The sequence below is a fragment of the Python bivittatus genome, unplaced genomic scaffold (genome assembly GCF_059951505.1).
Source record: "Python bivittatus isolate LINGU-HERP-01145 unplaced genomic scaffold, Pbiv_v1 ctg000080_np1212, whole genome shotgun sequence".
NCBI lineage: Eukaryota > Metazoa > Chordata > Lepidosauria > Squamata > Pythonidae > Python > Python bivittatus.
This window is the reverse complement of record NW_028277035.1, coordinates 69,112,663-69,125,454: the sequence shown is the minus strand read 5'-3', so window position 1 is coordinate 69,125,454 and position 12,792 is coordinate 69,112,663. Positions and strand designations below refer to the sequence as shown.

General features: G+C 39.8%; 1 protein-coding gene across 1 annotated transcript in view; it reads left to right on the top strand.

Moving 5' to 3' along the window:
* GRM7 (glutamate metabotropic receptor 7) overlaps positions 1-12,792 on the top strand; it is a 421,378-nt gene that overhangs the window by 282,971 nt on the left and 125,615 nt on the right. The gene's annotated exons all lie outside the window — the stretch shown is intronic.

Genomic DNA, 12,792 nt, shown 5'->3' with positions numbered 1-12,792 from the left:
CAACCCAATTAATGCCAGCATAATTAATGCCAACTCTCTTAGCATTTTGAAATCAGCCAGGTAACTCTGGGTTGTAACTTTTGCTCCCTGAAAAATGGTTTAGGATCAGGCAAAATGAAAAAGAGAGTAAAAAAAAATACAGTAGGAAGGGTGGGGATGAGAAGGGTGAGACAGGGAAGGAGAAATCAGATTCATCTTAATTGCATGAAGGGGGTGAGGGCTTTATGACTCTTCTTTATACTAAAAATGCCAGATGGGTACTTGAAGCAGATGAGTACTCAATTACTATAATGTTTAATTCAGCAGCATTTCCTGGAGATAAAAAATACAGTCTTAACATGCAGATTTCTTTTTCTGCAAGATTACTCTGCTGGGGACATGATTCTTTCAATGTAGAAAACAAACAAAAAACAAATTGTCCAGAATTCTGGAAGACTTTAGGATCACAAAAACTGGCAGGATGTCTAAAAGGGTGATAAACCTGTAAAGTCAAGGTAACTCCTGTATTTGTATAAACTAGCTAGTAGGATGATTTATTGACTACTCAAAATACAAAAGCAGAATAAAAGTAACTGCATGCAATTAAAGAAAGCAAACAAAAAGCCTAAATAAAGGATTCTTTCTAAATGTCTTCACAAAGATTTTGCCATGGTTGCTAAATAATAATAATAATAACAACAACAACAACAACAACAATAATAATAATAATATCATCTGACTATCTCAGGTCCTTAGGAAGGACTTGATAGGTTGATAAAAATGCCAAATCCAGTCTAAACATCTGGCTGACTGTGTGAACAACAACAACAACAATAATGTCAGCAGCAGACTGCAAATGCCACCTCTGCAAAGAAGCTGAGGAAACAGTAGGCCATCTAGCTAGCTGCTGCAAGAACATCGCACAGACTGACTACAAACAACGGCATGACAAAGTAGCAACAATGGTGCATTGGAATATCTGCAAGAAATACCATTTGCCTGCAAGCAAGAACTGGGGGGACCACAAAACAGATAAAGTAATAGAAGATGAAGAAGCTAAAGCGCTCTGGGACTTTAGAATTCAAACAGACAAGCACCTGCCACACAACACCCCAGACTTAACAATTGTTGATAAGAAACACAAAGAAGTCTGGATAGTAGACATTGCAATACCTGGAAGCAGCAGAATAGAAGAGAAAGAACTGGAGAAAATCACAAAATACAAAGACCTGCAAATAGAAGTAGAACAACTAAGGCAAAAGAAAGCAAAGATAGTACCAATAGTAATGGCAGCTTTGGGTGCAATCCCAAAGCATCTGGAGCACCACTTGAACACCATTGGCATTGACAAAATCACCATCAGTCAATTACAAAAGGCAGCTTTACTTGGAACAGCTTCCATCTTGCAACAATACCTTTAACACCATCAAACAACAACATCTGCCTATTCCAGGTCCTTGGGAAGGACTCAATATGTGGATAAAAATGCCAAATCCAGACTAAACATCTGGCTGACTGTGCCCAACAACAATAATAATAACTACTTTTTTAAAGGTTAATGAACAAAATGTATGCAGTACAGGTAGTCCTCGGGTTACGACCACTCATTCAGCAACTGTTCAAAGTTACAGCAGTGCTGAACAAGGGGATTTATGACTGGTTTGCAAAGTTGTGACCATTGCAGAATCCCCGTGGTCATGTGATCATGATCCGGATGCTCAGGTGTCCAGCTCACGATTATGATGTCACAGTGAGCTACAGTCATTTGTGCCTTTCCTGTCGGCTTCCCACAGCAAAGTTGATGGGGAAGCCTGCAGGGAAGGTTGCAAGTCACTGCTGTAAGTCACTCTCACTGCTTTTTCTTCCAAGGAACCCACTCTTCCCCCCCCCACATGCCCATGTTCTGTAGCGCCTGCCCGTGGCCCCCAGTGACCCACCTGGGCTTAGTAGCACCCACCTATAGCACTCATCCGCCCACCTGCAGCTCTCACCTGCTGGCCTGCTTGTCTAGGACTCATGAGGTCCTCTCTTAACTACCAGTGCAGTCTCTGGGTTACAACGGCAACTGAGACTGCTGGGATTATCGTCACTAAATGATGCAGTCACATGACATTGTGCTTTATGACCGCATAACTTAGTGATGGAAATTCCATTCCCATTCCCATTCCCATTGTAACCCGAGGACTACCTGTAATAGAATGCCTATGAGTAAATATCCTGATTTTTTAAAAAGTAATAAGATGCTTATTTATTTATTTATTTATTTATTTATTTATTTATTTATTTATTTATTTGTCAAATTTGTCACTACCCATCTTGTTAAACAACTCTGGGCTGTTTACAAACAATTAAAATCAATTAAAATTACAATATTACAATAATAAATACAAAATAAAAAGATCCGAAATAATTGGCGATCACTTAGGGAGCATCATCAAGGTGCTAGCCACCCCCAGGATTGGGTAGAGTTGTTATCCCCCCATGCAAGCTGGCAGAGAATGCCAGTAGGGTAGGGGCTTGCCGTACCTCTGGGGGGAGAATATTCCAAAGGGCAGAAGCAACGGCAGAGAAGGCTCTCCTCCTGGGCCCCACCAGTTGACATTCTGTCACTGACGGGACCTGGAACATGCCCTCTCTGCCTGACCAGGTGGGACGGGTTGATGTGATGGGGGTAAGACGGTCCCTCAGGTAACCTGGACCCATGCCATGTAGAGCTTTAAGGGTAATAACCAACACTTTGAATTGGACCTGGAAGCAGACTGGGACCCAGTGCAGCTCACGTAGTAAAGGTGTTATATGTGCTGTTCTTGGGGCACTCAAAATATCCACACAGCCACAGCTGTAGCTTCTGGATTCTCTTCAAAGGTAACCCCATGTAGAGCGCATTGCAATAGCCTAGCCAAGAGATGACCAAGGCATAAGGGACTGACCAGACAGCCTCCTGATCCAGGAAGGGGCGTAACTGGTGTACCACATGAAGGTGGGCAAAGGCTCCCTGGCCATGACTGCCACCTGCTCCTCGAGCAGGAGTTGTGAGTCCAGGAGGACCCCCAGATTATGCACCAGGTCCATCTGGGGCAGTGCAACCCCATCCAAAACCAAAGATGGTAAGTCCTTGGATCCAGAGGGGCCTCCAATCCATAGCCACTCCATCTTACCAGTGTTCAGCTGAAGCCTGTTGCACCCCATCCAGACCCCACAGCCTCCAGGCACCACGAAAGGGTGGTCATGGCATCACTCACCTCACCTGGGATGGAGATGTATAACTGGGTATCATCAGCATATTGATGATACCTTATCCCATGGTGACGGATGATCTCACCCTGTGGTTTCATGTAGATGTTAAAAAGGAGCGAAGAGAGTACCGAACCCTGGGGCACCCCACAAAGGAGGGGCCACGAGCTGGACCTCTCGCCCCCAATCAACAACAATTGGGATCAACCTTGGAAGAAGGAAGAGAACCAGCACAAAACTGTGCCATCCACTCCCAACTCCCCAAGTCAACCCAAAAGGATACCATGGTCAATGGTATCGAAAGCCACTGAGAGGTCAAGAAAAGCAAGGATGGATGCACTACCCCCGTCCTGCTCCTGCCAGAGATTTGTGTGTACGACAGAATGAGTGAATGAAAAAGAGATTTGAGCTTCTGCAAATGGTCTATATTTTAATATAGTGTTTGATATCTTTTTGATAAAAGTTGTTTTAACTAATTTGCTTTTGGGCAATTTATAAATATTAGGGAATGACTTTTTGAGGCAAGGAGTAAAAATAAGAGATCAAAAGCCTTTGCATGGCATGGAAGAGCCACACTCCAAAAGATGGGTAGAGTAAAGACAACAGTTAAATAAAATAATTAAATTAATTATGGATAATACTATAATTATTCCCCATGTGTGTAATCATCTTCCCCTTATGCCACATTAAAAATTAATCCAGTACAAACTGGAGACACTCAAAGAACTACAAACAGAGCTTTGGAATGGTACATGCATCTTGGAAGCATTAGGCTGTGAACTTTGGTTTTAGAAGATAGATTACAGGAATATTGGTAGATTTTTGGCCTATGAAAAAAGAAAAAAAAAACTATCCTGGATTATGCCTGGTTTATTTCAGGACATTTATTTGTTGTCACCAATCATTAATGTGCTATTTCATGGGACAGACACAGGAGCCTTTCACACAGAATGGTAAAAGGTTGAAGAATTCCAACTGACCAATCAACAATCACTCTGATCGTTCCTGCTGCTCCTCCTGTCTCCAGCAATAAACCCAAGCTACTTTGCTATCAGGTAGTTGTTATGAACCAGAAATTTTGGGGTGTCCTTTTCACAGGAAGCCAAAGTGCAAAGCCAAGAATAACGCATGATTTCAGACGCTTGAATATCCTAGTATGATGTTCTCTGTGAATGTGGCAAGCCACTGAAAGAACGCCACTAGTGAGCTTGGGGTCAGCTATAACAATAGACCAATGCAACTGATGGCCTTTCAAAATCCTCCAACCGTTTCTCACTACTCTTAGTAGTAATAGGAGCATCATGACAAGGAAACACAGTGGGAGATATTTCTTTGGGAGTTTACCTTTGGGATTCAAAAAAATTAAATAAGTCTAAGAACACTGCCTTCCACTCATAAAATGTTCATGGAATTTCAATTTTCATGGAATTCAATTTTATGGGAATTTTCAAGGAGTTCTTTCTGACAAATTGAATGAGAGCTGGCAGTTTTGTTTTGTTTTGTTTTGTTTTTAAGCAGGACAACTTCTGTACCAGGTGTTAATGGCCTTAGATGTTCTGTCTTCCTTAAGATTTTCCTCCATTTTGGCCCTCTGAAAGATGGTGAAACCCATCTGATTGTATATTGCAATTTCAATTCTTTTTTTGGCAAAAAGTGTGATTCAAGCCCATATTTAAACACAAACTTTTAAATGCAGGTTAAAATGGCAAATTAAAAGGGAAATGAAGCAGAGCACATGCTAAGATTATTTATTTATTTATTTATTTATTTATTTATTTATTTATTTGTATGTATGTATGTATGTATATATGTATATATGTGTGTACGTACGTACTTACGTACATACATACATACATACATGCATACATACATACATACATACATACGTACAATTTGTAGACCATCTGACTCCTAAGGACTTTGGGCACCTTGCAATTAAGGATAAAAAAATTACAAAACACAAAAAAGGAATTATGAACACCTCCCAAAATAACATATAACCAAAGAAGAAACTCACCCAGCATGTCTCACCCTTCATTCTGTCCCAGAGCCTGAGAGAACAGTCAGGTCTTTAATAGTTTCCTCAACATCATCAGAGTGGGGGAGCCATACGGATCTCTGGGGGATATCATTCCAGAGAGATACAAACAAGAAATGTGCAGATTGGTTTATCCCAACATCAGAAATGATAATGAACTTTGTCATAAATGGTAATGTATTCTGAAATGTGTATCTAGTTTCATGAGCAATAGAATGAAGAATGTAAAAGAAATCTGTAATGTGTATCAAGCTTTGTGAGATCAACTCTAAGTACATTCAACAGATGTGTAATATCCAGAGCACCAGAGGTGACCGTAATAAAAGCTCTCTTAAATTCAGTAATAGATGAACAAACTGAATTTCATTGGTAGAAATGAATAATGCTTCTGAAGAATTTCTGGATAAGATTCCAAAAAATGCTAGCTTGCATAAACTTTTCTGTTCTTTAATTTCCAACAAAGCATCTAATCTTAAACACACTTTCTGTGAAATAAGCCATATTGTATTCTCTTCTTCTGAGTACAGGTAGTCCTCACTTAACCACAATAGGGACTGGAAAATTGGTCATTAAGTGGAGTAGTCATTAAGTGAGTCACCATGTGACTGGACCCAATTTTATGACCATTTTTATGACGGTCATGTGAATCACTGTGGTTTTTAAGCAAATCACATGGTTATTAAGCAAATCCAGCTTACCCAATTGACTTTTTTGCTGCAATTTGCTTAATGACAATTGTAAAAAAGGTTGCAAATTGCAATCACATGACCTCATGGGTGGTGCGATGGTTTGCAATGGTCGTAAGTGTGAGTACAGGTTGTAAAGCACTTTTTCCAAGGCTGTCGTAACTTCAAACCATTGTTAAACATATAGTCATTAAACAAGAACTACCTGTAATTATGCTTATGCCTCTATTTTTACAATACAGTCCTATGCATGTCTGCTGTGAAATATATCCCTTTAAATTCTGTGGTAGTTTCTTTCAGGAAATTGTGAATTAGATTAAAGTGAAGGATTCGATCCAATGGTTACCTATAGCATATTGAATCCTCCTCTTTCTATTCGCTTTCCAAATCTGTATTAGGAAGTTAGGAGAGCATCTGAAACAGTTGCAGTTCAGAGAAGCAAAGGAAAGGAAAGCTCCATTGTGTGAATCAATGACTGCTTATGCAGTGTTAGACTTAGCCATTAGAACTAGTGACTTCTGTTAAATCAGACTGAATTGAAACACATAGTCTACAGCATTTCTCAGAACCTTTTACATTCATATAAACTAAGAGTGGCACCTTAGTACAAGTACAAAATGTCAGAGCTTGCATTGTGACACCATGACACACATTTCATCATCTTGGCCCCATCATATTCAGGAATAGATGTTAAATTAAAAGGGATCTCATATTTTAAAATTCCAGCATCCAGGGAACACAAAAAATATTACTGAACATTTATATTCTGTTTGGGGTCAGGCTTAAACCAACTGCCATATTGTTACTCTTTTCTTTCCAAAGCAAATTCTCTTCCTGATGAAGAACATTTTTTAATTTTCTATTTAAACTCTTACCAGCTTACTAGCATATAGTGATCTCTGAGTGCTATTGGTTTAGACGATTACTAATTTTATTGACACTTCATATTAAATCATAATTAAATGTGGTTTTGTCCTAGCACCATGGGTGATAATCACTGTATTATCTGGGGAATAAGTTTATAAGTTTAGCAGCACATATAAGAAGTTAGTAAGTTTATAAGCACACCACCACAAAGTCAAGAAGCACAGTGAAAAAAATGGGGCTATGGTTAAAATATAAAGAAAGCCAAACCATGGACCACATGGTATAACAACTAGCCTTACAACAACAACTGGCCTTATATTGAAGTAATAGACAGCTTCTGCCTTTTAGGATCAGTCATCAACAGTAAAGGAACCAGCAATCAAGAAATACACTACAGACTAGAACTTGGTAGAGTAGCCATGAAGGAAAGCCTTGGAAAAGATATTCAGATATTCTATATCTACAAACATCAGGTAGTGGTTTTTCCTTCATAGATAGTCTATGAAGGACTTTGAAGAAGCATGATAGAAAAGTTATTGACACTTTTGAACTTTAATATTGAAGAAGATTCCTGAGAATACCATGGATAGTGAAGAAAACAAATGGATCCTACAACAAATCAATCCAGAGTTCTTACCGGAGGCTCAAATTACCAGGTTCCGATGATGATATATTTCAAGCTTTCTCCCTCCCTCAAGTCTATAATGCTGGGAAAGATGGCAGGAAAGAGGAGAAAAGGACAACCAGCAGCAAGATAGATTGACTCAATTCCAGTGACAGTGGTTAAATGGTTGGGATGTCAGATTCAGCCGGCGCGGCACGGCTAGGGACTTTCCACCGCCCGAGCACAAGCAAAGGAAAAAAGGGAAGTGGAAAAATCGCGAACTGATTAATGGGCCAGCTGGGACCGCTTAACTAAAACTGCAGAGCGGATGTTTTGAATTGGCACCAATTAGCCTCGAGTGCCGCAGACAAAGGGTTGAGCAGCGGCTAGCGGCAAAGCGATCGCACGTGATTGGGAAAACTCCGGCTTTGCACGCAACAGAAAGAACTAACGAAGGCACGACCATGCCAGCAGGGTAAAGCAATCAGAGACAAAAGAAGTGAACTGAATCTGCCATTTCGGCGAAGGGGGGAATTACTACGGGTGATTTGTAACATAACAATGGAGCAAAGCGCAGGAACGGGGGGGGGGCTATAAATTGTATTGCAAGATGTGCCAAGCCAGTCCTGGCTTTGTCTGTAATTACGTATGTTACACTTGAGTAAACTTCTTTGTTGAACACAGGTGTCATGAGAGTTTCTCTAGACGAATGGGGTAAACCTTACATGGGAGACCTGAAGTACCAGGCTAGGGACAGATCATCCAAGGAAAGATCTATCTATGTGGTTACTGACAGTCATCACCAACTTGATGGCACATAATATATCAGTGTTGTATAAATCCAACCAGTTGTAGTTTATTTCCTAAACCATGACTAAACAAAACAGGGCTTAGTTTTATATGAGCCTTTGGAAAGAACTCTAAACACCACTTTAAAGTGGTAAAAATATCCATGGCAAAGCACTGGATTAAAAAGCAGAAGAGCAACGGTGTATGCTGATTTTAAAATCAATGATAAATATTTTGTAGGAAAGAGGAAAAACAGGCAGTAGATTGGAACTGGAATTTTAAAAATCCATTCACTGCTAGTGGGACTGCATTACACTGTACCAGACTGATAAATCAATTCCTAATGACGAAGTGTTCTGCATTTGGAGAGCTCATTTGAGAAGCTACCTATTGAAGTTGCCTAAAAATAGTATTTACTTGGACCATTCCTTTTCCCTTCTTTCTCTGATGGTAATTGTCTATATTACTTAAGCTGAATGTTTTAGCCTTATTAGCTTCTGTGCTTTCTTCTTTTAAAAAGGATAAAAGTAAAAATGTGGCAAGTGCCTGTTTTGCTGTGTTGTTTTGTTGCATGGCAGTTATAGCTTCACCCATATTTTCCTGACATCCAGTTTGGTATACATCTCTGTGAGATTCTCCAGCAGAAAATTATATCTTGGTGTTTTAGAGCTCAAAATGAAGCTCTATTACATTCATAGGTCAATGAAGTAAATCACCCTATAAAATCTATTCAAATGAGTTTAAGTATAGCTTCAGGAGACAGCTAAATTTATTTCTAGATAAGCAGAAAATAAACATGTTGTAGGCAATTTGGTATTACTGGCAAATGAAATCTATACATATACAATTACATGACAAGTAAACCCTTTAGATAAATAATAGCCAAAGGATATAGATATTATTATGGATTTGGTTTTATTTGTCTGAATGTTCATTTAGGGGCAATTTTAAATTAATGCCATAAAATAATGTCAGAAATGTTACAGTAGGAATTTATAAGCTACATTACAAGATGTTGTTCATGTGCCCTATAGGAAAAAAGTCTAGGTCCTACTAACTATATACTACCATCTCTGCCACTGCCATAAACATATGCAATTAGGTATCTCAGTTGAAATTATGAATAAAGTTTTGTTGTTGTTAAACTCATATAAATTAACATAGGGACAATCCTGAGTAAGAAAAGTCTTGAAAATTTGTCCAAATCCACCCAAGGTGATGTTCAACTGTTAAAAAGACCAGTATACTCTTGGTCTGCATTACAGAAGCATTGTGTCAGGTACATAGAAGATCATAGTCCTGTTCTACTCAGGTTTGGTTAGACCTACTGGTCTTTAGACTCTTGGAGTTTCAACAAAGAAGAGGTCTGGCTCCTCTTGCACATTATTACAGTCTTTGGGTCATTTGTAGATTGTTATAATTTCTCTCCTTAGTTTTCTCATTTGGAAGTAAAACATTCCCAGCTCCTTCAAATGTTTCTCGTTGCACTTGGAATATTGTGTCCAGTTCTGAGCACCAAACTTTAAAAGGGACATGGAGAAATTAGAGTGGATTTGGAGGAGATGAACAACTAGGATGATAAGTGGTCTGGAAGCCAAGTGCAATGAGAAACATTTGGAGGAGCTGGGAATGTTTTATTTCCAGATGAGAAAACTAAGGAGAAAAATTATAGCAATTTACAAATAACCCAAAGACAGTTTTTTTGTTGAAACTCCAAAGATCAGTCTAAAGACCAGTAGGTTGAAGAAAAGTTTCAAGATAAGGAAGAATTTCCTGAACAGAAAGAGCTGTTAAGCAGTGGAACAGGCTTCCTATAGAAGCAGTGGATTCTCCCTCTTTGGAAGCTTTCAAGCAGAGGGTGAATAGCCACCTGCTAGCCAGAGGGTTTTTACACTCAGCAGTAGCTGGAGTAGAAAACCTTTGAGTCGTTTCCACTTCATACATTCTGTGATTCTTGGTGGGTTACTCAAGAAAAGAAAGAAGGGGGACAATGCTATATGAACCCCTATCTGGTCAACATATTCTGGAGGACATCAACAGCATACACACAACAGCCGTATCTGCATTGGCTTGACACTTCAAAGGACATTTGATATGCTTTTCTCTCTTCAGTGCAATGGTAATCTAGCTGTAGAGATATTCTGTTATTGTTGTCATTGTTATTGTTGTCATGTTTATTCTTCCACTGTCATGGACAGGTAGCTAGCCATTTAAGATCTTGTCTGTCCACCAACAAATGATCCCAAGCTTTCTAGCAATAAGAAAACTCAAACAAAAAAGACAGTTTTTAAAAGTACAGTATGGAACATCATTAAAAACACCAGCATGCTTGTGCTGTTTCCAGTTATAAAAGTTCTTTCTCATCAAAGAAGAGGATACTTTGGAAAGATGGCAGTCTTATTTAACTATGTTCTTTTCTCCATCTCAACATACAATCTCTCAAGCCCTAAAAAGACACATGCAACAAAACAGAACATAATAACTGGGGCTGAAGGAGTTCTTGCTGCAGAGGGAGCAGTCTTGTTCCTTAGAAGAGAACATTTCAATTAAATGTATATGGATTCAATGCAGCCTCTCTCATAGGTACCCAGTGCAGTCAGAATGATGAAACATGCAGCCAATGCTATACTGCAAACCTTATTCTTTGGGATGTACAACCTGCAGTGGGTAAGCCATATGGTTTATCATTTGTCCCCTTTGCCATCCTCTCCCCCCCCCCCCCCAATACAGATGCCTACAGTTCCTCTAGCTTCCCACATTTCAGTTAAATCCAAAGAAAAATATCATGAAAAAACTCTCTCCAAATTTAGAGCAGATCAGAAGTTCTCCTTCAGTTCAGGAAAACATGAACAACTGGAAAAGTGCAAAATGACAGCCAGAAATGTAATAGAAAACCAAAAATAATCTTCAAGTATCTCACAGCAGGAAATAAGGCTCAAAAATGCTACCAAAAGATATTTGAAAGAAATTCTGATACTCCCTGGCAATGAAGTCTTCCACAGTTTTTGGAGTTCTGTGCAGACAAGAGGAATGCCACAAGAGTACAGTATTCTTCGGCCTCTTTTACTACTCTACAGGTAGAGAGGCCAGATATAAATTGAAACAATAGTAAATCAATACACTGCCTCCACTCTGTGTGCAAATGAGAAAATAAAGAGTTGTTTTATAAAATCCATTGGTTGTTTCTATTTTCTTGCAGACAAATGTTTTTGCGTGCTCTGAATGTATCTGTTTATTTTACTATATCAGCAGATAAACTTTGTTCAAAGAACTATACCCCTTTGATGTGTCATGAATACAAAGGAAGTTCCAGGAAGTATAGCTGTTTCTTCCCACTACTCTCTGTCTTAAATGTTGCCTGGTTGTATATTTTAAGACAGAATGAAGTGAGGCCAGGATGACATCATCCTAAGTGTCATCATCTTGAATGAAAGGTGATTCCTAGAGTTTTGTGTAATTGACTTGGAGGTACAGCTCAGCCAAAGGGGCAGAGAATGAGCTCATGTGGGCCAGAAACTGCCAAAGGTAGCTATTTGGCACAAGGGCAAGCAATGCGTCCTGTCCCATCTCCCATCCCTGAGCCTGGAAAGCAAAGAAATGTGTTTATTCGTACCAATAAACTCTTAATATACCATTATACAAATAATCCATTTTTTGTCCCCTTTCTGACATCAGTCCATTTTTTTAGTACAGTGGAACCTCGGTTTACGAACTTAATTCATTCCGTGACTCTGGTCGCACCCCGAATTGGTTGCAACCTGAAGGAAATTTCCCCATAAGGTTCACTGTAATTACCGTTAATCCGTTCTGGCGTGGAGGACAGGGAGGTGGCTATGGCTTGGACGGAGAGTCCCCCTCCCTACGACCACATGTCAGGGGCAGAAAAATGGCCGTGGATCACGTGTCAGGGGAGGAAAAATGGCTGCGGACCATGTGTCAGGGGGGGAAATGGCCGTGGACCACGTGTCAGGGGCGGAAAAATGGCCATGGACCACGTGTCAGGGGAGGAAAAATGGCCGCGGACCACGTGTCGGGGGGGAAAATGGCCACGGACCATGTGTCAGGGGTGGAAAAATGGCCGTGGACCATGTGTCAGGGGCGGAAAAATGGCCCTGGACTGTTTCACGGGAGGGAAAATGGACGCAGATCCGGTTCGTAACCCGAGGCGGAGTTTGCAAACCGAGGTAAATTTTTGCGGCCGGAGCTGGTCGTAATCCGAAAAGTTTGTTAGCAGAGGCGTTCGTAACCCGAGGTTCCACTGTACTTGAGCATTAATGCCCCCCAGGTGTTTAGATAACAGTAACTTATTAGCTAACTAGGCAATATATCTTGTCATATGAAGGGTAAATACTATCTGTCCTTTGTCGTAAGCCCAATAGATCGTTGTGGCTGACAAAAATCCTAACATTTTAGAGACAATATTTTGTAGCTTTTTAACATTTTTTAAAGCTGAAGTCAATCTTAGCATTTCAAAAGAACTTATTATATTGATATAAGAGTGGGAACGTATGCATATGTTTGTTTGTTTGTTTTAAAGAAAACAGCCAGAGGCACACCTTACACAGCCTTCCTCCTCTCACTATGTGCATTGGTGC